Source organism: Neofelis nebulosa, chromosome 13 (assembly GCF_028018385.1).
Source record: "Neofelis nebulosa isolate mNeoNeb1 chromosome 13, mNeoNeb1.pri, whole genome shotgun sequence".
NCBI lineage: Eukaryota > Metazoa > Chordata > Mammalia > Carnivora > Felidae > Neofelis > Neofelis nebulosa.
The window spans coordinates 28,511,569-28,539,135 of record NC_080794.1 but is presented as its reverse complement, the minus strand read 5'-3'; the positions used below and the strand labels follow the sequence as shown (position 1 = coordinate 28,539,135).

The 27,567-nt window shown below is 36.1% G+C and overlaps 1 long non-coding RNA gene across 1 annotated transcript in view; it reads right to left on the bottom strand.

The window, feature by feature from the left end:
- The window catches only part of LOC131492710 (uncharacterized), a 46,281-nt gene that overhangs the window by 8,869 nt on the left and 9,845 nt on the right, over positions 1 to 27,567 (bottom strand). The window contains exon 3 of the long non-coding RNA XR_009252251.1: positions 4,657 to 4,801. This is a non-coding gene — a long non-coding RNA (uncharacterized LOC131492710). The remainder of the gene's footprint in view (positions 1 to 4,656; positions 4,802 to 27,567) is intronic.

The window sequence follows — 27,567 nt, the reverse complement described above, 5'->3', positions numbered from 1 at the left end:
GTTGCTTATCTGTTTTGTCTACATAGCACCCATTTCCATTTTTCAGTTAGCAATATTGGGAAATAGCTCATTCTATGTGTGGTTGGGTAGGATGGACCTCAGCTCCAGGGGTCTCAGGAGACCTGATCACTATGTTTTATGTCTTTGGCTAGAGAAATTGTTCCATGGAAGAGTACAGAACTCAAGCCATATGGATCTCACTAAATCCTAGGATGCTTTGGGAACTCTTTTGGAGGAAACTCTCCTTAAACTAAAACTGATTATCAGTTTTAACCACCTGGGGCCACTACCTGGAGCCTGACAATGAAGCCAACAGTGAGGAAAAAAGTTGTGAGAAAAACAGATAAAGATTTGATAATATCCTTTAAGCTTTTGAACCTAACTGTACCAGAAATCAGTAATAGCAGTTACAATGGCTATAGCTGCAAATAACAAAACATTCCATTAGATGTGAGCACTTCATTTCATATAACAAAACATTTACGGGTAGATTGTTCCAGCACTGATTTGGTAGACCAAATTAGAGCTTTGGCCCCACACTTCATCTAACCACTACAGCACCACATCTCACACAACCATGACTAAAGACAGGAAAGAAAATTCTTTTATGAGGGTTCCCAGTTGACTTCTTCTTATATCTCATTGGCCAGGATTAGGTCACAGGCCAAACTCTAGCTACAAGGAAAGCTTGCAGATCTGTTTTTTCTCACTTCCACAGAGACAGGCCTTTCCGGAAAGGAAAAAAGTGGTATGGGGTGGGGGATGGGGGAAGAGAGCCACTACTAGCTGGGTCCACCATATTGATTTTCCATGGGATTTTCAAGTATCTGAGGAAAAATAGTTTATTTATTTAAGTTACTTTGAATCGGTTTCTGTCCTTTGCAACCAATCATATTTCATTTCAATATATCATTTTAAAACTTTATCTTTTTGCTATAAATTTTAAAATATTTAAGAGAAATTTCTCATAAATTAGTACAATATTACCAAAGAAATAAAAAATTATAAAGGTTATTTCTTTTTAGAATATGGGTTTGCCATCCATATTTTCAGACAGATGACCCAAACATTCATGTGTATTAAGTAGACCACTCATGCACTCACTGAGAAGATAGCTGAGTCATTATCTCACAAGTAGAGCTTTGGTAAAATTTCAACATAAAATCAGTTAGTATTTCATAGGGTTCTTCATCTTTATCTTGTTTTCAATCTCTGAGATAAAAATATTTTCAGAGGTTAAGATTACCGTGTTCTTTTATCTACCACACATTCTGTAAATGTCTGTCATTCCATTGTTCACTGCTTACAATTTTTTTTATAGAAAAAGACCAGAGAGCATAAAAACATAAAAGCTTAACTCAGACGACTGGCAGAATTGGACCTCAAAAATATTCTTCTCTTCACACACGCAAACAAACAAACAAACAAAACAAAAAACAAAAAACAACCGAAAGCAAAACGAGGGTACTTCCAGTGAAAATTTTATTTCTTTAGTGCATTTTTTGGTGATTAACTTTTAAAGACTTGAATCATAGTAAATTAGATATTCTTTTCAATTTTTTTTCTAAGTGATGTTGCTTTATTTTTTTCAAAAGCCAGGACCAGATGGCTTGTTTATTTTCAAATTCAATTATAGCTATACATAGGGGAAACAAAATTGTTACTGCCTTTTGTATTAAATTTCTCAAAAAATTTTGGACAATTTAGGAAATACTAAATTTCCTCGGTTTTCATAATGGGTCTGGAAAATAGATATCATGTCGGCAGGGCAGCTGGACTAATTTGGAATGACTATTATAAGTAAAAACGAATGGGGTGTTAGAGTGGCTCAGTCAGTTAAGCGTCTGACTTTAGTTCAGGTCATGATCTCATGATTATTGAGTTGGAACCCCAGGCTCTGTGATGATAGTGTGGAGCCTGCTTGGGATTCTCTCTCTCCCTCTTTCTCTGCCCCTCCCCAGCTCTCTCTCTCTTTCTCTCAAAAAGCAAATAAACTTAAAAAAATTAGCTTTGTACCCCAACTACAATTATAGTGAGATATCAAACTCTTCTGAATATAACTATAGATTAGTGAATAAAACTATAATCTGACGAGGGAACCAAAATGAATGCTAATCCTAACTGTAGTTTAGAACTCTCTCTAAAGTCATTCTGATTTTTTTAAACCTATGGTATATTTCAACTTATGTGTTAGAAATAATTACTATTTATTTAGTGCAAACCATCAGTACCTAAAAGATGAAGATGATAAAAATAGACACACTGAGAAAAGTTGGGGATAAAAATCAAACTTGAATGTGACCTTGCCTCTAGAGTTTCTCAACCTTGGCACTATTGACAGGTGAGCCAGATAATCCTTGTTGGGGGAAAGGGGCTGTCCCATGTGCTGGAGGATGTTTAGCAGCATCCCTGGCCTCTTCCCCTTAGATGCCAGTAGTACCCCCATTCACTATGACAACCAAAAATGTCTCCAGACATTGACAAATGTCCTCTGGGGTCAAAACCGCCTGGATGGAGAACTGCTACTCTAGATCCTACTACCAATTTGCAAGAATCTCAGAGGGCAGAGGCAGGACATGCATTCAATAAAGCCTATAGTATGGGGAATTATAAATATCAAATGACCTGGATTTTTGTACAAATAAATAGTAAGAAAGAGAAAAAAAAGGATTAGAAGAGACTTAAGAGGCATATCAATCAAATGCTATGTATGGATCGTATTTTGACCCTGATTCATACAAAAAAAGTATAAAAATGTTAGGCAATAGTAATAGAACTATGAACACACTGGCTGGATATTTGATGACAGTAAGGAATTGTTTAAATTATGGGACTGCAGTTATGTTCCTAGAAAGAGATCTTGTCTTTTAGAGAGCCTCCTGAAATACTTTCAGAAGAAGTGAGATGTATATTGATATTTGCTTCCAGTGAATCAGGGCTGGGGCTGGAAGGAGGGGAGCAACTTAAATAAAGCAAGATTGACTATGATTTGATAGTGTTGGACCCAAGTGATGGGTTCATGAGAATTCATGAAATTACTCCTCTCTCTTAGGATTATGTTTAATATGTGTCATAACAAAGAATTTAAAAACATAAGGGCGCCTGGGTGGCTCAGTCAGTTAAGCAACAGACCTCAGCTCAGGTCATGATCTCACAGTTCGTGGGTTTGAGCCCCACGGCGGGCTCTGTGCTGACAGCTCAGAGCCTGGAGCCTGCTTGGGATTCTGTGTCTCCCTCTCTCTCTGCCCCTCCCCCATTCACGCTCTGTTTCTCTCTCCTTCAAAAGTGAATAAACATTAAAAAAATTATAAATAAACCAAAACATTCATGACTAAATTAATATATATATATATATATATATATATATATATATATATATAGACATCTTTTTAAAACAGTTTTAGCCTCATACACTATCCTTGTACTAGCAGCTGAATTTTTTTACTCAGTGATTTAAGTTATTAATTACTAAGTGAATTGCCAAGAGAAAAACACAGTGCGTTTGCTTTAATCTAAATTTTTGGCTCAATTGATCAGCTTAAGTATCGATAAGTCACTCTCTTATCTAAAATAGAGCAAAATCTGACACAAGGCCCAGTAGGGTAGTTTTCAGGTGGTGCCCTTCATCAGTCCTGGGTTTCTACAGAAGTACTTCCAGAAAGACTTGATTCAAATTTCACCGTTTAAACATTTCCAAGTTTATTTATTTATAATTTCTTTTTAATATATATATTTTCTATTTAGTTTTGAGAGAAGAGAGAGAGAGTGTGAGCAGGGAAGGGGCAGACAGAGAAGGGGACAGAGGATATGAAGCAGGCTGTGTGCTGACAGCAGAACCCTGATGCGGGGCTCAAACTCATGAACCTTGAGATCATGACCTGAGCCAAAGTCAGATGCTTAACTGACTGAGTCATCCAGGTGCCTCTCCAATTACTTTTAAAAACTGTCATTAAAAAAATCTCAGTAGGGAGATCTATCTATCTGTTAACATGTGGGCACATTAATTCAATTTTTCTAAGGCCAAGAGCAAAGTTACTTCTGCCATCACTGTTTTATTGAATGAAGAACACCCTAAGAGTACAAGGTGAGTGGTTGAAAAGTAGTATAATTTCCATTACTGGTTTGTGTGATTCCAAGTTTTTTCAGCGTTTTGTAACCTGCCTCCAAAATGTGAATGTTTAAAATACTTTATGAATGCAACTTGCAATCATAATACCCAATATTAACATTTTGTTTATTGTTATTTTTAATCAATGTACTATTATAGAAATGTTTGTATATATAATAAAACAATTTTATGCTAATCAAGTCCTGAGTTGTTTCTATGTTTGAAAAAATGGTTGCAACAGCAAGAAGTTTGAATATCATTGTCCATGTGGAAAGAAAGTCAGGGCACCTGATGAAGCCTTGGGCATCAGCTTTGAACATTCCAGGTACACCTGAGGCAGGACCACATCTTGAGAAATGAGGCCTTATACGTTAGAAAATTCATTTAGAATCCCTGTTGGGTCAAGAATCCTATCTGGTTTATTCACAACCATATGCCCAGACTATTACTAAGGTTGTGGCATATGAAAGCTTTAGTTCCTGCCTGAATCTCTATTAGTTCTCACCAAGACACTGAACTCAAAATTTTAAATATATCAGTCAGGATACCTGGAGGGAAGAGAATTCAACTCAGAAGATTCAAGAGTTTCTGATGAAGGACTTCTGCCCTGAGATGTGAGCTGAGTGAAGGGAAACAAGGCATGGTGAGGTACCTAGGGTCCAGGAACCAGGGAGGCCATTGATGCTGCTGTGCCTAAAATGGTAAAGAGAGGAAGTGATACATACCCCTGAAACACAATGGCAGCTGGAGCCGTGAAGTAGAGGCAAAGCCTGGGAAGACATACAGCCACTACTCAAAGCAGGAGGGAATGAGGAAGAAACACAGACCCCTCCCTCTCTTCCCCCATCCTTCAACCACTGCCAGTGCCTCCCACTGGCTGAACCAACCAGAAACCAGTAGCAAAGGAGCCTGGAGATGCGGGTCACAGGGGTCAGGCTCCACAGCACAACCCAGGGCAAACGCAGTGTGAATGGATGATGGCCGTGGACGAACAGAGAATTATCAGAAACCATCTCCCTCCCCACAAAACTGGCAAAATGAATATTTAAAATCCTCAGGCTGATGATGTCATGTATTAAATAACAAAAGAATGAAATCAAGTAAATTCTTCCATGTAGGGTGACACTTGGGTGACCAGTGGGGATTAATGGCGGTCCTTGTTTCAGCTTCTACTTAAAGATTTCGTTTATGTCGACAGGGTCTACGTATTTCTAATATGTTCAAAAATTTCTTTTTGTGGTGATCTGTCAATTGAGCGTTCTCTCCCTGGTGTGACAATCTTGTATGGTGTGACTGCCTCTGCGAGGGGTTCCTGGAGCCAGCAACTTCTACCCTCAGTGACATCTGCTGATGCCGTGCCTGCCTTGCTTTCTCCTTAATTGGAGGTCCACTAGCTGCTGAGATGTGCCTTCACTGCAAGGTCATTTCAGGTTCAGTTCTCTCTGCAATGTTAGTGCCCCTCTCAAAATGTTCAGGGATCTGCCTGCTGCTCCCAAGCTATGCCGGGCTCTGGGAGGGCTGTCAAAAACCTCTTCCCCTGGGCATGGGAACACTTCTCTGTTCCAACAAAGAGGCAAGGGAAATTTTGGAGCCTTTTTCCAGGGCATCTACCTACCTAGACACCTCACAAATCTTCCTCCTCTGAGGTCTCACTGCTTCTCCAGTCTCTATCCAGGAGTGAGGCCACATCCTCTTTATCTTGGACCCCCATCCTGTCTTGGGTGTCTCTTTTCCAGGGACACACAGTTTCTAAGCTCTCTTAACTTCTCATATTTTTCTTTCTTTCTTTCTTTCTTCCTGCTTTTAATTTTAGAGACAGAGAAAGAGGGGGAGAGAGGGAGAGGGGCAGAGAGCTAGATAATCCTAACATGGATGCGAGGCTTGATCCTACAGCCATGAGATGATGACCTGAGCTGAGACTGAGTGGGATGTTTCACCAACTAAGCCACCCAGGTGCCCCAGCTTCTCCTCATACTTTCACCTCCCCTAACCAGTTGAATCTTACCAAGTTTGAGAGTGGTTTCTATGGTAGAAACCAGAGTCTTGACTTTTTTTTTTTTTTTTTTTTAACAGCAGAAAACATATGGTTCTAACCCTATCAGATCCAGGCTCTCCTATTGTACTGTATTCTATTCTATTCTATTCTATTCTATTCTATTCTATTCTATTCTATTCTATTCTATTGCAAGTAGAAAGGTAGTGTAGTAGGCTCTAAAATCAAACAGATCTGGTTTAAGTCCCAACCAGGTGGCCACTTATTGTGTGAATTAAGCAAGTTACTTAATTTGTGACTCTTCCTCCCTTCTCCTGTATTCACCTTCCTCAGGCAGTGAGGATTTAATAAGATAACATATAAAGCACCAAGTATCATCACTACAGAACAAAAATACCAAGTAAATATTAGCTACTGCTGCTGTTATTATCATGTGTAAAATCTCCAATTCATAGTTATCATGGGGCTACTGAAAGGATTAAGTTAATATCTAAGCAAACAGACTGCAAACCCATTTTTAAATAGGGAGAATATTTAGAAGGCATAGAAAACAGTCAGGAAAATGGAATGCTTTCCTAAGTACATCACTTAGTTAGCATACTAAGGTCCACAGAAGTAATTTAAGAGTAGGTATGTATGCTATGAAATTAAAGCCATTAGGAAAATATATACTACTATCCAGTAATGTAGGTAAGAAAGGAACTGACACCAATTAAGTTAAATCATAAGCTTAACATTAAGAATAATTGGTTAGTAGGACTATCAAGAATTGTGTTTTCTGGATAGTGATTCTGCTTAACTTTATTCTGCAGTTATTTTTACATTTTTTCCATTTTAATATTCATCTATAATTCAGCAATTGCTAAATGAAGTGGTAAATTCTATGGATACATAGAGGGAATGACCTTTCTCATAGAGGGAATAATCATAGAAGAGCTTAACCTTTGTCAGAAACCCAGCCTCTCTTCAACCTGCCCAAGATTCAAAGATTTAATTCCTACTCAACATTTCAGATCTGTATTCTTTACCATAACTTGCTAGGTAATTCTTGCTAATGTATCTTTTGCTAAAAGATAAGTCACAGTTAAATTCTTAACCTCTTGGGTTTTAGCTTAAATTAATAAGAGATTTGTGTAACATAGAGTCACAAAAATCCAAACCAGGGTACAAAATAATTAAAAAAATGAAAGCTGTTAATGTACCCTTTTATACCTTTAGCTAAACACCTTGAAAATAATTTTCTCCTGATCAATAGTGTAAAAATGAGAGGAAGGTTTGTACTGTGAAGTCAAATATAATTAATTATAGAACAAATCAATTTTTACAAAATGTATTAGAAGTAGAACTAATAAAATTACTACAGTAGTACCACATTAGTATACAATAATTAAAGAGAAAATGAGCACATCAAATTTAAGGGATGAAAACATGATTTATAATATCCATAAGGATTAATAACTTGCAAGAGAATTACTTATTTCTGTAAACAGTTTTGGTTTAGTAAAAAATAGAAGTGTGAAATGACTAAGACTCATTGCAAACTGACCTATTTTAGAAAAAAAGCAAGTTGATTATTAGGAAAGCAATTGAGAGCCAAGAGAAATAATCTATCCTAATTGATCATTAATTAATTTTGACTGGTTATTCTTGCTAGACATTTGTATGAAATTATTAATATTGAAAGTACTTCAATAATTTAGCCAAGTATTTGACATAAGTTATTTTAATGATACATGAAAGATATCTTGTTAACATTCTGGAATGAGTAACTTTATTCATACCATCATAAATATGATGATCATAATAATAGATTCAAATTTGTAGTCTCATTTTTTAAATTAATTACTATGGCATCAGACTGACATTTTACCTAGTATTGTATAAACTTTTGATATTAATCTTGTTAATTTGAGGTTTGATATGTAGCCACAGAAATAAATAATAATGATCCTGAAGAATTATTTAATGTTACAAAGTATATGAGAATAACGAGGCTGAGGGTGGAGGTGGCAAGGCTTTTTGTTGTATTTTTCATCTGAAAAATTAAAGACTTAATATTCAACAGATGAAATCCTATGTTTGGTTATACTTCCAACTATAACTTTTCTCCAATAAAAACTGTAAATAAATTTAACATTGAGGCTTACTCTGGCTTTAGAATCCTATCTTAAAAGCTAGATTTTGTTTTATATTTGAAGAGAAAAATTGCTGCTGCTACAAGGAAGAAAGAAAATGAATTTCTCAGTGGACGAATGACTGTATTTATTCTGTGGCGGGTGCAGCTGTACCAGAATGCAATCAAGGAAGGATTTTATTTAAAAGACATTGCAACTGTCACGGCCATTGAGCTCTTGGATGATTAATGTCATGTCTGATATAAACTATGCCAACTGGATCTGGAAGCCAGGAAAACAAGTATCATGGCAGACTCTTCAGTGGTGGGCATCTTTTCTTTTTCATTCTCTCTCTTTCTCTCCAGTTAACTGTCACGTCCAACAGCCCTTACAGCTCTTTAGGCTCACAGCTGGAAAGACAAGCCATAGCAGGAGCCTTGCACATATTACTTTAGTCCTGGGGAGGTGAACATAAGGAGATGGTCCTTGGGGAAATCATGTATCGCTACCTAGGTGAAACCCTTGCAAATACTGTAAGCGGTCATTTTTAAAAGATGGAAAAAGCATTGTGGTAGTTTATCATCAACAACCAATTCATGTCCTTAAGTAAATGTTGTCACAGAAAAGACCATCTCAGAAAACCACTCTGTGAAATGTCTTTTTTAATCATATATTGAAATTGTACCTCATGCCATATAATATATATCAATGTTTATATAAATACATAATAAATGAAAGCTGGCAATTTATCATATTGCTAAGATATTTTGGAAGAGCTTGCCAAGATGCCCAGTGGTATATTAAAGGTACTTAATAAGTAGTAAATTTTTTCATTATTTTTATAATGTTTTATAATGATTACATTATTTCTACTTTCTTCTGCAAAATTATAGAATAGAGCTGGATAGATACCCTCTAAAGCCTGTTCTACTTTCTAAAATTCTATGATTGAATCTTTACTCTGAAAATCCTACGATACATTTTGCCAATAGTCATAAAAATTCTGACCTGATTAAGCTATAAAGAACTGACATCAACCCAGATCTTTTTGTGCTAACATTGTTACATGATAGATTTTATTCTGTACCTTAGAAAACCATAGCATAGCATCTGCCTTGTACACTTGGTGAGAATTACCAAACCATTCTCATATTTAAAATACATATTTATTTAACATATCTAACCAGTCTTTCTATTAAAATGAATTTTCTGGAACAATCAACATTTTTTTCAGGATAAAATATCTTTTTTTGAATAATAAAAGGTGGTTAAATGCTTAATCAATAATTTATTTCCTCTAATAATGAATTAAGATATAGAAAAATTCAATAAGATACACAAAGGACTTTTAAGTATTTTTTGCTCATCTCCACAGACATTTTCAACTTACAAAACTCATGTTTGTTAATGCATTATATTAAAAAGTAATTTATGATAATCCAGATTTCCATAGTCTTTCTTTTTATTTTATTAATTTTATGAATTTGAAGCACAGTTAATAGAGGCAAATTTAGTTTGAGTAAATAAGTAATGTCCAAAGTTGAAACAAATTTCACTTTAAATAACAAAATACATATAATTTTGTATGTAATTCCTATAATTCGCTTGAACACAAGAAACCATTAAGCAAAGAAGCAAAGTACAGTTCATCAGGGCACAACAATATTTTTATTTTAATGTTCATTTATTTTTGAGAGAGATAGGGACAGAGCAAGAGGGAGGAGGGCAGAGAGAGAGGGAGACATAGAACCCAAAGCAGGCTCCAGGCTCTGAGCTGTCAGCACAGAGCTCAACGCAGAGCCCAAACCCATGAACCATGAGACCATGACCTGAGCTGAAGTCAGATGATCAACAGACTAAGCCACCCCAGGCATCCCTCTGGGCACAACAGTATTTTGAAAGAATATTTTGGTTAGACACTTTTCAAATATGAATCCAGTGTTATGATTAGTATATAGAATTCTTCAAGGTATTTAGAGTTACACATTCAGGAAGACACATTAAACCTACAGATAAAGTTTCAGATTTTATTTATACCATGCTAGGAATAAAAAGTGACATTGTTATAACAACATCCACAAAGCAAAGGAATGAAAATCCAAAAGATGAAGATATTATTAGGACATAAATAATTTAGATGTATATCTGATGACTGTACATACACAAATGTCCTTTCAAGAAGTCAGAGCCACATTATTTGAGTCACAAGTGACAAAAAGTTTCTTATTGATACTATATACTATCTTACACTTTATTTACTTCAACTAAAGAATTTAGTGCATGTTTTATAAATGAATGATTTCTGGGGCACCTGGGTGACTCAGTCAGTTAAGTTTCCAACTTAGGCTCAGGTCATGATCTCACAGTTTGTGAGTTCAAGCCCCATGTTGGGCTCTGTGTTGATGGCTCAGAGTCTGGAGACTGCTTCGGATTCCTTGTCTCCCTCTCTCTCTGCCCCTTCCCTGCTTGTGCTCTGTCTCTCTCTCCATCAAAATAAATAAACATTAAAAAAAATAAAATTCATAAATGAATGACTTCTGTAACTAATAAAGAAATGAAATTATTTTCATGGCAGAGTTAACAAATGGAAAAAAATTAGGGCAGTGATCAGCAAAAAGCAAGCTTTCATTTAGCATTAGCTATTATCTAACATTTAATTTGAGCATAATTAATCAGTTAAGCTTATACAGCTCAAAGTGAAACCTAAATCTTTAAGTTGATTTCCCATTGCAAAACTAGAAAGGACAGAGATAAATAATCCAACCCAGGTGTCTTATATATGAGAAAGAGCTCAGATTTTTCATATATAATTACTCATCACACATCATCATCATTACTGTGATAGCACCAGTCAACATAGCACTTTACAGAATTAACATGGAGCCCGCCCTACCTGCCTGGCCATTCATAACAGCAAATGTCAAGCCAAAACTAACAATCCTGGAGACCGAAAGTTCCTGCTCATGGACAGCTTTAGTGTTCAGTTTATGGTCTTTGTTAACCAGTGCAGAACTGCTAAACAGGCTGACACATTCTGGAAGGTGGTCATAGGATTTTTTCCTGTTTCCTGTGCTGCCTTTACATTTTCAGACAATGATAGAAAGGGCATTTCTTATAAGACTCTATGACATTCTTTCTAGTGTGGTGATCTCAATGGAAGACAGGGGTCAACTACTGAGAACTCAGAATTTTGTGGTGAAGAAAAGGCTGATTAAATTTGAAAACAAAGCAGTTTCATAAACTTGGCTCTGGAATTCATGGTAAGCAAGTGAACTCAATGCTCACCTTGATATCACACATGCACAAAACTTCGTTTTTAAGGCCAAAAAAACTTTCTTCCTTCCAAAATTACCTTTGGTTTTATTTTTTTCAGTTATAACTCTTTGACTCACAATAACATTTCAAAAGTGTTTAAGACTCTTTAAAGAAGTGCATGTTTACAAAAGAAGGTGTGTGTAATTATTTAGATATTTTAGATGGACGTATCGCTGCTTCATGCTGAAATTATCAAGTCATTCATTACACCATTATCTGATTTAAGTCTCAAGTTTTCATACCTCCTTAATGCTTTCTTCTTGGGACTGGCATTATATAGATAGGAATAGACCAATTCAATGCTGTTAATGATACTACTGGTACATATTTGTGCCTCCTTGACATTTTTCAAACACCTTTACAATTGCTGGATGCCAAAACCAAGCCAGTGAAGCAGACAGGGGAAGAATTATTAGTCCCACTTCACAGGTGAAGAAACGTGGGTCCAGAGACACCAACTGACTTGGCAGGTGGATACTAGGTGGCAGGGCTAAGACCACACTTTAAGTCCTGCCTCTCACTTTTGTACTTGCATCAGTCAGGATGGCCTACGTGATGCTGTAGCGACAAGCAATCTCCAGATCCAGAGGCTCAAAAGAGCAAAGATATATTTCTTGCTTTTTAAAAAAATTTATTTATTATTTTTTAAATTTTATTTTTTATTTTTTAAAATTTACATCCAAATTAGTTAGCATATAGTGCAACAATGATTTCAGGAGTAGATTCCTTAGTGTCTCTTACCCATTTAGCCCATTCCCCTTCCCACAACTCCTCTAGTAACCCTCAGTTTGTTCTCCATATTTATGAGTCTCTTTTGTCCCCCTCCCTGTTTTTATATTTTTGTTTCCCTTGCCTTATGTTCATCTGTTTTGTCTCTTAAAGTCCTCATATGAGTGAAGTCGTATGATTTTTGTCTTTCTCTGACTAATTTCACTTAGCATAATACCCTCCAGTTCCATCCACGTAGTTGCAAATGGCAAGATTTCATTCTTTTTGATTGCCGAATAATACTCCCTTATATATATATACCACATCTTTATCCATTCATCCATTGATGGACATTTGGGCTCTTTCCATACTTTGGCTATCATTGATAGTGCTGCTATAAACATGGGGGTGCATGTGTCCCTTCGAAGCACCACACCTGTATCCCTTGGATAAATGCCTAGTAGTGCAATTGCTGGGTCATAGGGTAGTTCTAGTTTTAATTTTTTGAGGAACCTCCACACTGTTTTCCAGAGTGCCTGCACCAGCTTGCATTCCCAACAATGCAAAAGATATCCTCTTTCTCCGCACCCTTGCCAACATCTATTGTTGTCTGAGTTGTTAATGTTAGCCATTTTGACAGGTGTAAGGTGGTATCTCATTGTGGTTTTGATTTGTATTTCCCTGATGATGAGTGATGAGCATTTTTTCATGTGTTGCTTGGCCATCTGGATGTCTTCTTTGGAGAAGTGTCTATTCATGTCTTTTGCCCATTTCTTCACTGGATTATTTGTTTTTTGGGTGTTGAGTTTGATAAGTTCTTTATAGATTTTGGATACTAACCCTTTATCAGATATGTCATTTGCAAATATCTTCTCCCATTCTGTCGGTTGCCTTTTAGTTTTGCTGATTGTTTCCTTCACTGTGCAGAAGCTTTTTATCTTGATGAGGTCCCAGTAGTTCATTTTTACTTTTGTTTCCCTTGCCTCCAGAGATGTGTTGAGTAAGAAGTTGCTGCGGCCAAGATCAAAGAGGGTTTTGCCTGCTTTTTCCTCGAGGATTTTGATGGCTTCCTGTCTTACATTGAGATCTTTCATCCATTTTGAATTTATTTTTGTGTATGGTGTAAGAAAGTGGTCCAGGTTCATTCTTCTGCATGTCACTGTCCAGTTTTCCCAGCACCACTTGCTGAAGAGACTGTCTTTATTTCATTGGATATTCTTTCCTGCTTTGTCAAATATTAGCTGGCCATATGTTTGTGGGTCTATTTCTGGGTTCTCTATTCTGTTCCATTGATCTGAGTGTCTGTTTTTGTGTCAGTACCAGACTGTCTTCATGATTACAGCTTTGTAATTCATCTTGAAGTCCGGGATTGTGATGCCTCCTGCTTTGGTTTTCTTTTTCAAGATTGCTTTGGCTATTTGGGGTCTTTCTGTTTCCATACAAATTTTAGGATTATTTGTTCTAGCTCTGTGAAGAATGCTGATGTTATTTAGCTAGGGATTGCATTGAATATGTAGATTGCTTTGGGTAGTATCGACATTTTACCAATATTTGTTCTTCCTATTCAGGAGCATGGACTCTTTTTCCATTTTTTTGTGTCTTCTTCAATTTCTTTCATAAGCTTTCTATAGTTTTCAGCATATAGATTTTTCACCTCTTTGGTTAGATTTATTCCTAGGTATTTTATGGGTTTTGGTGCGACTGTAAATAGGATCGATTCCTTGATTTCTCTGTCTGTTGCTTCATTGTTGGTGTATAGGAATGCAACCAATTTCTGTGCATTGATTTTATATCCTGCAACTTTGCTGAATTCATGAATCAATTCTAGCAGTTTTTTGGTGGAATCTTTTGGGCTTTCCATATAGAGTATCATGTCATCTGCGAACAGTGAAAGTTTGACCTCCTCCTGGCCGATTTGGATGCCTTTTATTTCTTTGTGTTTGATTGCAGAGGCTAAGACTTCCAATACTATGTTGAATAACAGTGGTGAGAGTGGACATCCCTGCCTTGTTCATGACCTTAGGGGAAAAGCTGTCAGTTTTTCCCCATTGAGGATGATATTAGCATTGGGTCATTCATATATGGCTTTTATGATCTCGAGGTATGCTCCTTCTATCCCTACTTTCTTGAGAGTTTTTATCAAGAAAGGATGCTGTATTCTGTCAAATGTTTTCTCTGCATCTATAGAGAGGATCATATGGTTCTTGTCCTTTCTTTAATTGATGTGATGAATCACGCTAATTGTTTGGCGGATATTGAACTCTGCATCCTAAGTATAAATCCCACTTGGTCATGGTGGATAATTTTTTTAATGTATTGTTGGATCCATTTGGCTAATATCTTGTTGAGGATTTTTGCATCCATGTTCATCAGGGAAATTGGTCTATAGTTCTCCTTTTTAGTGGGGTCTGTGTCTGGTTTTGGAATCAAGGTAATGCTGGCTTCATAGAAAGAGTTTGGAAGTTTTCCTTCCATTTCTATTTTTGGGAACAGCTTCAAGAGAATAGGTGTTAACTCTTACTTAAATGTTTGGTGGAATTCCCCTGGAAATCCATCTGGGCCTGGACTCTTGTTTTTTGGCAGATTTTTGATTACTAATTCGATTTCCTTACTGGTTATGGTTCTGTTCAAATTTTTTATTTCTTTCTGTTTCAGTTTTGGTAATGTATATGTTTCTAGGAATTTGTCCATTTCTTCCAGATTGCCCATTTTATTGGCATAGAATTGCTCATAATATTCTCTTTTTTTTTTTTTTTTATTTCTGCTGTGTTGGTTGTGATCTCTCCTCTTTCATTCTTGATTTTATTTATTTGGGTCCTTTCCTGTTTCTTTTTGATCAAAGTGGCTAGTGGTTTATCAATTGTGTTAATTCTTTCAAAGAACCAGCTTCTGATTTCATTGATTTATTCTCTCTCTCTTTTTTTTTTTTGGTTTCAATAGCATTAATTTCTGCTCTAATCTTTATTATTTCCTGCCTTCTGCTGGCTTTGGGTTTTATTTGCTGTTCTTTTTCCAGCTCTTTAAGGCGTAAGGTTAGGTTGTATATCTGAGATCCTTCTTCCTTCTTTAGGAAGCCCTGGATTGCTATATACTTTCCTCTTATGACTGCCTTTGCTGCATCCCAGAGGTTTTGGGTTGTGGTATTATCATTTTCATTGACTTCCATATACATTTTAATTTCCTCTTTAACTTCTTGGTTAGCCCATTCATTCTTTAGTAGGATGTTCCTCAGTCTCCAAGTATTTATTACCTGTCCAAATTTTTTCTTGTGGTTGATTTCAAGTTTCATAGCATTGTGGTCTGAAAATATGCATGGTATGATCTCGGTCTTTTTGTACTTACTTAGGGGTGGTTTGTGTCCCAGTATATGGTCTATTCTGGAGAATGTTCCATATGCACTGGAGAAGAATGTATATTCTGCTGCTTTAGGATGAAATGTTCTGAATATACCTGTTAAGTCCATCTGGTCCAGTGTGTCATTCAAAGCCATTTTCTCCTTATTGATTTTTTGATTAGATGATCTGTCCATTGCTGTGAGTGGGGTGTTGAAGTCTCCTACTATTATGGTATTACTATTGATGAGTTTCTTTATGTTTGTGATTAATTGATTTATATATTTGGGTGCTTTCATATTTGGTGCATAAATGTTTACAATTGTTAGGTCTTCTTGGTGGATAGACCCCTTGATTATGATATAATGCCCTTCTGCATCTCTTGGTACAGTCTTTATTTTAAAGTCTAGATTGTCTGATATCATTATGGCTACTTCGGCTTTCTTTTGTTGATCATTAGCATGATAGATGGTTCTCCATCCCCTTATTTTCAATTTGAAGGTGTCTTTAGGTCTGAAGTGGGTCTCTTGTAAACAACATATAGATGGATCTTGTTTTCTTATCCATTCTGTTACCCTATGTGTTTTGATTGGAGCACTGAGTCCATTGACGTTTAGAGTGAGTACTGAAAGATATGAATTTGTTGCCATTATGATGGTTGTAGAGTTGGGAGTTTCTGGTAGTGTTCCCTGGTTGTTTCTAATCTTTGTTGCTTTTGATTATATATATATATATATATATATATATATATATATATATATATTTTTTTTTTTTTTTTTTTTTTTTTTTTTTTTTTTTTCCCTCTTTTCTCCCCTCCAAGAGTCCCTCTTAAAATTTCTTGCAGGGCTGGTTTAGTGGTCACAAACTCCTTTAATTTTTGTTTGTCTGGGAAACTTTTTATCTCTCCTATTTTGAATGACAGCCTTGCTGGATAAAGAATCTTGGCTGCATATTTTTCTGATTCAAAACATTGAATATATCTTGCCACTCCTTTTGGCCTGCCAAGTTTCTGTGGATAGGTCTGCTGTAAACCTGATCTGTCTTGCCTTGTAGATTAGGGACTTTTTTTCCCTTGCTGCTTTCCTGATTGCCTCCCTGCCTGAGTATTTTGTGAATTTGACTATGATATGCCTTGTTGATGGTCTGTTTTTGTTGGATCTAATGGGGGTCCTCTGTGCTTCCTGGACTTTGATGTCTGTGTCTTTCCCCAGGTTAGGAAAGTTTTCTGCTATGATTTGCTCACATAACCCTTCTACCCCTATTTCCCTCTCTTCCTCTTCTGGGACCCCTATGATTCTGATGTTGTTCCTTTTTAATGAATCACTGATTTCTCTAATTCTTAAATCATGCTCTTTTGCCTTAATCTCCCTCTTTTTTTCTGCTTCATTATTCTCTGTAAGTTTGTCCTCTATATCGCTGATTCTCTGTTCTGCCTAATCCATCCTTGCTGCCGCTGCATCCATCCATGATTGCGGCTTATAACATTTTTAATTTCATTCTATTTTTTTTCTTCTTTTATCTCTGCAGAAAGAGATTCTATTCCATTTTCGACTCCAGCTAGTATTCTTATTATCGTGATTCTAAATTCTGGTTCAGACATCTTGCTTGTATCTGTGTTGGTTAAATCCCTGGCTGTTGTTTCTTAGTGCTCTTTCTTTTGGGGTGAATTCCTTCGTTTTGTCATTTTGAAGGGAGAAAAGAAATTAATGAGGTAGAAAAATTAAAATTAAAAAATTAAATTAAAAAATATTAAAATTAAAAAGTTAAACACACACACACAGACACAAAATCTAATAAATGATGCTAGATCCTAGGTTTTGGTCTGGGTGTTTAAAGCGGTGTGGCAGATTAGAGAAAAAAAGGGGGGGGGGAATAAATAGTTTGAGAATTTGAAAAAATGAATACACTGAAGTAGACTAAAATGAGATGATGGGAGCAAGATAGAATTTGAAAAAAGTTACACAAAAGTAAAGAATATAGTAGAAAAAATTAAAGAAAAATATTTTTAATAAAAATTAAAAATTAAAATGAATTTTTTCTTTCTGCATTCAAACAAAAGAAAAGAAATAAAAAAAGAAAAAAGAAAAAAGGAATCGTTTGAAAATTTGAAAAAGTGAATACACTGTAGTAGACTAAAATAAAATGATGGAAGTTAAGGAGAATTTGAAAAGAATTACATAAAAGCAAAAAAATATAGTAAAAAAATTAAAGAAAAATATTTTTAATAGAAATTGAAAGTAAATGAATTTTTTCACTTTCTGCATTCAAGAAAAAGAGGAAAAAAAGAAAACAAGGAAATCGTTTGAAAATTTGAAAAGGTGAATACACTGAAGTAGACAAAATAAAATGATGGAAGTAAAATAGAATTTGAAAAAATTTACACAAAAGAAAAATACAGTAATATAAATTAAAGAAAAATGTTTTTAATAAAAATTGAAAATAAAAATGAATTTTTTCTCTTTCTGGTGAATTCTGTCGTTCAGGTTGTGCAGATTGTTGTGTTAATCTTCCAATCAGTTTTCTAGGTGTGTAGGACGGGTTAGTGCTGGTCTGGCTGTCTTTCATGGCCACGAGACACACAAAAAACTTCCATGCTGTTCTGCCATCTTGGCTTCTCCTATTTCTTGCTCTTAATACATGTCTATCACAAGATTTCTGGGGCTGTCTTTAGTTCTGTCTCTCTCTGCAACCTAGGATATTGTACCATCCACTATCTGGAAAGTTGCCCGTCACTGGGACACCAAGAGAAAATTCTAGCAAATCACATGCTTGCTCTTAAAGTTGCAGGAGAAACACTTCTGTTCACGGTTCATTGGTCAAAGCATGACTCACAGTTGTGACTAACTGCAAATGGGCAAACCTATGAGGTAGTGCACCAAACCAGAGATATTTTGTGAATGTCACTGATTACAATAGTCAGTCCTTCAAGGCTCCAAATATTCAATTCATTCTCCTTCCACAGGCAATATATACTCACCTGTCCCCGAAGGATAAAACTCACAAGTTTCATTTAGTGAGGACAACAAGCACAATGAGCAGGGTCTTTGGATGACACAGTGTAGTCTCTACATCAGGGAGAAATGTTCTTCATGTCTGGGTGTGGCTCCTCTAGAACCAAAAGACCTATGAACCAAAAAGGCAAGTCATTTGCTTGCTGAACATCTAGTACACACTGGTGAAACATGTTCAGGGTAACTTCACTAACTATTCCTATTTAGAAAAGAGGAGTATGGAAGACATAGCACTGTTGTCTCTAGAAGGTATGAAATTCCAGGGGGCAGATATTTTAAGGATCCTCTATCCCAAAGGGAGAGAAAAGTTTCTTTGATTAGACTTACAAGGGGCTTTCCAGTCCATTTATTCTCCATGGCTCTTTGTTATATTCTCTGAAAAATTCCATCTTTGTCTAAGGATGAACAATGGTGACCTTGTTCGGACACGGAACAACTTTTTCAGGTAGCTACACTTGAAGAAGAAAAAAAAAACAAAGATGCTATGGCAACTTTCCCTTAAAACCAGATGTGTGCAATTTAAGACTGCTCTTTATTTTTCAGTGAAGAATATTACAGACTTCTTATATTTTTGGTGTTAAAATACCCTTTCCTGTGGGCTTCAATATCAGCAGTATGGTGGATTTCATGAACAGTGATTCCTCTCACTATTGAACAAGTTTGGGTGAAATATAAGTTTTTCATGAAGTATAACTTTCGCACCATTGCTGAGATCTCAGTAAAGAAGAAATATCTTTAGGGGCTAAAAATAGAATAACAACAAAACCACCAGCCAAACATGAGTTGAAACACATTCCCAGGCACATACACAAATGGATTTGTTCTGTCAGTGGCAAGTCGATGAACCTGCAGCTGAGATTTTTATATTAAACCTGGGAATCTTGGCTAACGGGTCTCAGGTGATGAGAGCCTTATAGCAAATGCAAATACTCCCTTGAAGAAAGTTGAGATTAGCTACATATGAACATCCAGTTAAAGGTTACAAAACACAAGGAAACAAGTCACCATGAGTAAATGTCTGTGGAAACATCAAATTAATATCCTCAAAAGCTACAAAGAGTAGAATGACTGGATACAGAATATAGAGTAACTATGAAAAAGATTTAAATTAAAATAGAATCATAGGAATTCATAGGCAACAAAAGATTACCCAACATGACAAGGAAGATACCAAAAAGTAACTAAAATGGAACTGTTATAAATGAAAAATGTGATTGTTGAAATAAAGAAACTCAGTGGTTGAATTTAAGAGAAAATTAGACACTGAAAAAGAAATAGCAAGATGGAAAACATACTCAGAATTCAGCACAAAGAGGAAAGAAAATGGAGAACATAAAATAAAGGCTAGGAGATAAAGACAAAAGAATAAGATTTAACCTATGTCTAATTGTAGTTCCTAAATGACAGAATACAGAAAACAGAGGAGAGGCAATTTTTAAAGAGTTAATGCTTAAGGATGAAGGGCATAAATTCAAAGTAGCAAGATACATGGGTAGTGAAATAAAGTTGTTAAATGTTAGAAACATTTCTTTTAAAATCAGAAAGAAGACAAGCATGCCTTAGAAGCATGCTTCTATTTAACACTCTATTAGTGGCCTGCCCTAGCAACTGCAATAGGTCAGGAAAAGAATAACAAGAGTTAGAAACAAAAGAAACAACATTGTTATAATGAACACTCAGTTGAATCCTGCCTGCTGCCCTCTGCAAGCCTACCATTTAATTAGAACTAATGAGAGAATTTAATTTATGAAGGATAAATTGGTATTTGGATATAATACCAACAAACAAAAAAAGGGTTATTTTAATACACTAGCCACAAACAGAAAACATATTTTCAAAGCAATTATTTAAAATAGTACGAAGAGATACAAGAAATAAAAAAAATATGGAACAAAGACATGCAGAGCCTATATGGAAAAAAGTATAAAACTCCTACTGAAAGACATTGAGGAAGATCTAAATTTGCAGTGTTTGTGATGTTCATGGATAGGAATGCTCAATACCCTAAAGATATAAGTTCCTTCTAAATTCAATATAATGTTAAGGGGCACCTGGGTGGCTCAGGTGGTTGAACATCAGACTCTTAAAATTTTTTTAATGTTTGTTCACTAGAGAGAGAGAGAGAGAGAGAGAGAGAGAGAATGCATGGGGGAAGGACAGAGAGAGAGGAAGACAAAGAACTTGAAGTGGGATCCAGGCTCTGTGCTGTCAGCACAGAGCCAAACCTGGGGCTCGAACCCATGAACTGGGAGATCATGACGTGAGTCAAAGTCAGATGCTCAACCGACTGAGCCACCCAGGCATCCCGAGCATTAAACTCTTGATTTTGGCTCAGGTTATGATCCCAAGGTCGTGGGATCAGGCTCCAGGGAGCATGGAGCCTGCTTGAGATTCAATCTCTCTCTCTCCACACCCCCTATCCCCTGATCATGTGCAAGCTCTCTCTCTAAATAAAAAAAAAAAAAAAAAGTTAAATTCAGCACAATTATGATAAAAATTCCAACAGACTTCTTTTTTGTTTCTTCAGAACTTGAGAAAATCTATTAAAACTTTTACATGAGAGATCAGAGGCCCAGTAATAGCCAAGATACTCTTGAGAAGGAGAAAACAATGGTGAACTTTTACGAAGAAAACCATTTCTAGAACCAAAACAGGAAGAGAAAAATTTGTCCTTCATCTAATTGATGGTATTCATGCACCTAAAGAAAAAATTTCCTAGAGAAGGACCTGAGTCTGTCTGGGAAACTTGAAGTAGGTAAGAGGGACAGTGAGGGATGGTGGGAAGCAGAGGGAGCAGCATCAGAGAAAAATTTGAGGAAGTGAATTTGCAAGGGCGCCTCTGTCAGACATAGACACATCCACGTCATGCAGTGTGATGTTATAGCATCATACTACATCAGCAGTTTGCAAAAATATTTGTGCAACACTCCTAAAAGAATTGTTAAAAACTTTTTACCCCTTAATTTTTAAGGTGGCATCTCTTATGCTTTAGCATATATTTAAATAGTTATAAAGGATGTGATTGCTGGTATATTTAAAATAATTACAGTTTAAAATTTAAATATTTATTAACTTACCTAATAGAATCCAAAATGTTAAAGATGGGATACTCAGCCACTATCATCCATTTAGAAAATACATGAACAGCTTTATCTCTAAATTGGAAATTTTACATTGTTCCTTTTCCTACTTGAACTTCTATTTGTATTCCACTTTCTTCACAGAATTTTATGCTTATATAAAATATTGTTATGCTTGAGGTCTTCATTGCTCATCCTATCATGTTTCTCTTCAGCAAGCATATAAATGTAAATTGGAATTTTATACATTTTTGCATTTCATGTGACTGAAAGACTTAATGGTCAAGAGGGTTTTTTTTTGGATTGCAATATTAAAATTAGTAGTAGTATAAAATTGATAACAAAATAAGCACATTACAAATGATAATGGATCAACATCGAACATCAAAAGTAACATTTTCCTGGAAATGAATCTCATAATGAGATAGATGAGCCCTTTTTTCCTTCAGTTTATGTATCCATGGGCAAATGTTAAATAATGCCAAAATGAGCCCATTTTCAACATCAAGTCTACATCTGCTTTTCATTTTTATACAAGCAAGCACTGAGCTCCTCATTCATTGCTTATAGCAATGTCAACATCAATGAATTTAATTGTCCCTTTGGCCCCCAGATAGTTTTTATAGCCTGGAACAATGCTGTAGGGTTGCTTAACAGTGACCTTTCTTTTGTCATTTGGGAGAAGGTAGTTGTGCAAGGGGAATCAATGTAAGACCCAGACAACAGACACCTTACTTAAATCAATTTTAGGATGGGGAATATAAGTTGAAGATCTTGACAGTGATTGCTGTAAAACTGCCCAAGCCCATTAAAACTTTGGAAAGACTTTGTGTCCCGCAGCTTGAGGACCACTGATTCAAGTCATTAACTAATTCCTCTGATTGATTTGCTTGCTCAGTAAGGAGCCTTCTGATTTTTTTTAATTTATTTTTTTTCAATATATGAAATTTATTGTCAACTTGGTTTCCATACAACACCCAGTGCTCATCCCAAAAGGTGCCCTCCTCAATACCCATCCCCCACCCTCCCCTTCCTCCCACCCCCCATCAACCCTCAGTTTGTTCTCAGTTTTTAAGAGTCTCTTATGCTTTGGCTCTCTCCCACTCTAACCTCTTTTTTTTTTTTTTCCCCTTCCCCTCCCCCATGGGTTTCTGTTAAGTTTCTCAGGATCCACATAAGAGTGAAACCATATGGTATCTGTCTTTCTCTGTATGGCTTATTTCACTTAGCATCACACTCTCCAGTTCCATCCACGTTGCTACAAAAGGCCAGATTTCATTCTTTCTCATTGCCACGTAGTATTCCATTGTGTATATAAACCACAATTTCTTTATCCATTCATCAGTTGATGGACATTTAGGCTCTTTCCATAATTTGGCTATTGTTGAGAGTGCTGCTATAAACATTGGGGTACAAGTGCCCCTATGCATCAGTACTCCTGTATCCCTTGGGTAAATTCCTAGCAGTGCTATTGCTGGGTCATAGGGTAGGTCTATTTTTAATTTTCTGAGGAACCTCCACACTGCTTTCCAGAGTGGCTGCACCAATTTGCATTCCCACCAACAGTGCAAGAGGGTTCCCATTTCTCCACATCCTCTCCAGCATCTATAGTCTCCTGATTTGTTCATTTTGGCCACTCTGACTGGCGTGAGGTGATATCTGAGTGTGGTTTTGATTTGTATTTCCCTGATAAGGAGCAACATTGAACATCTTTTCATGTGCCTGTTGGCCATCCGGATGTCTTCTTTAGAGAAGTGTCTATTCATGTTTTCTGCCCATTTCTTCACTGGGTTATTTGTTTTTCGGGTGTGGAGTTTGGTGAGCTCTTTATAGATTTTGGATACTAGCCCTTTGTCCGATATGTCATTTGCAAATATCTTTTTCCATTCCGTTGGTTGCCTTTTAGTTTTGTTGGTTGTTTCCTTTGCTGTGCAGAAGCTTTTTATCTTCATAAGGTCCCAGTAATTCATTTTTGCTTTTAATTCCCTTGCCTTTGGGGATGTGTCGAGTAAGAGATTGCTACGGCTGAGGTCAGAGAGGTCTTTTCCTGCTTTCTCCTCTAGGGTTTGGATGGTTTCCTGTCTCACATTCAGGTCCTTTATCCATTTTGAGTTTATTTTTGTGAATGGTGTGAGAAAGTGGTCTAGTTTCAACCTTCTGCATGTTGCTGTCCAGTTCTCCCAGCACCATTTGTTAAAGAGACTGTCTTTTTTCCATTGGATGTTCTTTCCTGCTTTGTCAAAGATTAGTTGGGAATACGTTTGTGGGTCTAGTTCTGGGGTTTCTATTCTATTCCATTGGTCTATGTGTCTGTTTTTGTGCCAATACCATGCTGTCTTGATGATGGCAGCTTTGTAGTAGAGGCTAAAGTCTGGGATTGTGATGCCTCCTGCTTTGGTCTTCTTCTTCAAAATTACTTTGGCTATTCGGGGCCTTTTGTGGTTCCATATGAATTTTAGGATTGCTTGTTCTAGTTTCGAGAAGAATGCTGGTGCAATTTTGATTGGGATTGCATTGAATGTGTAGATAGCTTTGGGTAGTATTGACATTTTGACAATATTTATTCTTCCAATCCATGAGCAGGGAATGTCTTTCCATTTCTTTATATCTTCTTCAATTACCTTCATAAGCTTTCTATAGTTTTCAGCATACAGATCTTTTACATCTTTGGTTAGATTTATTCCTAGGTATTTTATGCTTCTTGGTGCAATTGTGAATGGGATCAGTTTCTTTATTTGTCTTTCTGTTGCTTCATTGTTAGTGTATAAGAATGCAACTGATTTCTGTACATTGATGTTGTTTCCTGCAACTTTGCTGAATTCATGTATCAGTTCTAGCAGACTTTTGGTGGAGTCTATCGGATTTTCCATGTATAATATCATGTCATCTGCAAAAAGCGAAAGCTTGACTTCATCTTTGCCAGTTTGGATGCCTTTGATTTCCTTTTGTTGTCTGATTGCTGATGCTAGAACTTCCAACACTATATTAAACAATAGCGGTGAGAGTGGGCATCCCTGTCGTGTTCCTGATCTCAGGGAAAAAGCTCTCAGTTTTTCCCCATTGAGGATGATGCTAGCTGTGGGCTTTTCATAATGGCTTTTATGATCTTTAAGTATGTTCCTTCTATCCCGACTTTCTCAAGGGTTTTTATTAAGAAAGGGTGCTGGATTTTGTCAAAGGCCTTTTCTGCATCAATTGACAGGATCATATGGTTCTTCTCTTTTTTTTTTTATTAATGTGATGTATCACGTTGATTGATTTGCGAATGTTGAACCAGCCCTGCATCCCAGGAATGAATCCCACTTGATCATGGTGAATAATTCTTTTTATATGCTGTTGAATTCGATTTGCTAGTATCTTATTGAGAATTTTTGCATCCATATTCATCAGGGATATTGGCCTGTAGTTCTCTTTTTTTACTGGGTCTCTGTCTGGTTTAGGAACCAAAGTAATACTGGCTTCATAGAATGAGTCTGGAAGTTTTCCTTCCCTTTCTATTTCTTGGAATAGCTTGAGAAGGATAGGTATTATCTCTGCTTTAAACGTCTGGTAGAACTCCCCTGGGAAGCCATCTGGTCCTGGACTCTTATTTGTTGGGAGATTTTTGATAACCGATTCAATTTCTTCGCTGGTTATGGGTCTGTTCAAGCTTTCTATTGCCTCCTGCTTGAGTTTTGGAAGAGTGTGGGTGTTTAGGAATTTGTCCATTTCTTCCAGGTTGTCCAATTTGTTGGCATATAATTTTTCATAGTATTCCCTGATAATTGTTTGTATCTCTGAGGGATTGGTTGTAATAATTCCATTTTCATTCATGATTTTATCTATTTGGGTCATCTCCCTTTTCTTTTTGAGAAGCCTGGCTAGAGGTTTGTCAATTTTGTGTATTTTTTCAAAAAACCGACTCTTGGTTTTGTTGATCTGCTCTACAGTGTTTTTAGATTCTATATTGTTTATTTCTGCTCTGATCTTTATTATTTCTCTTCTTCTGCTGGGTTTAGGCTGCCTTTGCTGTTCTGCTTCTATTTCCTTTAGGTGTGCTGTTAGATTTTGTATTTGGGATTTTTCTTGTTTCTTGAGATAGGCCTGGATTGCAATGTATTTTCCTCTCAGGACTGCCTTCGCTGCGTCCCAAAGCATTTGGATTGTTGTATTTTCATTTTCGTTTGTTTCCATATATTTTTTAATTTCTTCTCGAATTGCCTGGTTGACCCACTCATTCGTTAGTAGGGTGTTCTTTAACCTCCATGCTTTTGGAGGTTTTCCAGACTTTTTCCTGTGGTTGATTTCAAGCTTCATAGCATTGTGGTCTGTAAGTACACATAGTATAATTTCAATTCTTGTAAACTTATGAAGGGCTGTTTTGTGACCCAGTATATGATCTATCTTGGAGAATGATCCATGTGCACTCGAGAAGAAAGAATATTCTGTTGCTTTGGGATGCAGAGTTCTAAATATATCTGTCAAGTCCATCTGATCCAATGTATCATTCAGGGCCCTTGTTTCTTTATTGACCGTGTGTCTAGATGATCTATCCATTTCTGTAAGTGGAGTGTTAAAGTCCCCTCCAATTACCACATTCTTATCAATAAGGTTGCTTATGTTTATGAGTAATTGTTTTATATATTTGGGGGCTCCGGTATTCGGCGCATAGACATTTATAATTGTTAGCTCTTCCTGATGGATAGACCCTGTAGTTATTATATAATGCCCTTCTTCATCTCTTGTTACAGCCTTTAATTTAAAGTCTAGTTTGTCTGATATAAGTATGGCTACTCCAGCTTTCTTTTAGGAGCCTTCTGATTTTAATGCCATTTGAATGTCCTTAGGCCTATGTGTAATATGCAGTAACACATTGACAGTAAGAACGCCAATGGAACTTCACTTTGTCCCCATCTGCTGACAAAACTCTTATCCTCTACAAATTTTACCTCTCCTACCTGCCACTCAAGCTCCCAAGCAGTGGCTCTTAAGTGTTCACAGATAAATCCATGTGGCCAGTTCTCATCTCTCACTGGGCATAGCCACTAACCAATGCATTACAGCTGTACTTTCAGAGTTTCACATAGTAGAATGTACTAGAAATGAATCAAATGTAAGTCCAATTTTGGAAGCCAAAAATATATTGTTATTTTGCCAAGTAAGAATCTTCTAAAATACTGTACATTATCACCATTGTTTAACCTGTACAAGAATATTTCAAATATCTTATAATGATTTCTTATTATGACATGTTTGAGGCACACAAAAGAATATATGCAATATATATGTAAGTTTTTAAGTAAACATTAAAATAAATACCTGGGAACCCATTACCCAGCTTAAGAATTAAAACATTACTAGTAGTTTTATATCTGCATGCTCTGTCTCCATCCCATCCCCTTGCCTTTTTCCCAGAGATAGTCACTATGCTGAGTTTTCTTTTTAGCACTCTCTTCCTTTTTAAATATAAGCTTTATCATATGAACATGTTCCTAAACAATATGTTGTTTAGATTCTCTCTTATTTAGCATTATAAAAATTATATATTCTAATACTCTTCTGCAACTTTCTTTCTTCATTCAATATTTCCAAGATTCAGCCATGATGTTATGTGTATCTATGGTTTATTCATTTTTACTGACATATTTCATTGGGTACACCACCACAATTTTTTTTTATTCATTGTCCTGAAATGAATATTTGGATTGTTTTATATTTTTGCTATTACAAACAATGTTTCTGGTACATATCTGTAAGAATTTCCCTAAGGATATTTGTATATAAAAGTGGAATGGCTTGGTATATACATTTTTAACTTTACAGAATAGTTCTGAATTTTTCTCCAAAGTGATTGAGCAAATTTACATTTCCTCTATCAGTGTATAATATCCTTTTGACCTATAACTTCACCAGTTCTTAGTTATCAA